Below are 765 nucleotides of genomic sequence, written 5' to 3'. Positions count from 1 at the left end.
AGGTGGTGGCACTAGCATCCCTGGGATATTGAAGGAGGGAGGGGCAGCGGTCCTGAGAAACCAAAGGGATTTCTAAGGGGGGAGAGCTGACTTCCAACTGGACGCATTTGAAATGAGATCCTCTGGACTTTTACTTAAAAGTTTAGGCTTTGAGCCTGAATATACCATTGCTTGTCTATAAGACTTTGTCGTGTTGATGTTTAGTCGCTAAGTTGTGTCTGACTCTTTGTGACCCCCCACGGACTGTAGCCAGGCAGGCTCCTCTGTGCATGGGATTTCCCAAGCAAGAATACTGGGACAGGTTGTCATTTCCTTCTCTAGGAGATCTTCCTGACCCAGGGATCAAACGCGCATCTCCTGCGTCTCCTGCATTGCAGGTGGATTCTTTACCACTAAGCCACCAGGGAAGCCCCTATAAGACTTGGGGCAACTTGCATAACTGCTCTGCATCTCCTTTTCTCATCTCTTAAGATCACCAATGTTGCAGGTGAGGAAACTTGCTCAAGGTCACAAAGTAATAATTGGTAAGAACTGGAATGTAAACCCAGGCAGTCTGGTTCCAGAGTCTGTGCTCTTAATTACCTTGTTGGACTGCTGTATAATGGCTTAGTGAAGATTTTTCCTCTGGGTATTAGATTGCAGGAACTTGAGCTAAGGGAAAGGGACTGAAAGAGTCTGATAAGGTAACAGCCAGAGGTGGTTTAGTTGCTAAGTGGTGTCTGACTCTTGGCGACCCCATGGACTGTAGCCTGCCAGGCTCCTCTG

The 765-nt window shown here is 47.8% G+C and overlaps 1 protein-coding gene across 1 annotated transcript in view; it reads right to left on the bottom strand.

Moving 5' to 3' along the window:
• CFI (complement factor I) overlaps positions 1-765 on the bottom strand; it is a 50,996-nt gene that overhangs the window by 1,875 nt on the left and 48,356 nt on the right. The gene's annotated exons all lie outside the window — the stretch shown is intronic.

The sequence above is a fragment of the Bison bison genome, unplaced genomic scaffold (assembly GCF_000754665.1).
Source record: "Bison bison bison isolate TAMUID 2011002044 unplaced genomic scaffold, Bison_UMD1.0 scf7180017864389, whole genome shotgun sequence".
NCBI lineage: Eukaryota > Metazoa > Chordata > Mammalia > Artiodactyla > Bovidae > Bison > Bison bison.
The sequence above is the reverse complement of the archived record's forward strand: the minus strand, read 5'-3'. Positions and strand labels throughout refer to the sequence as shown.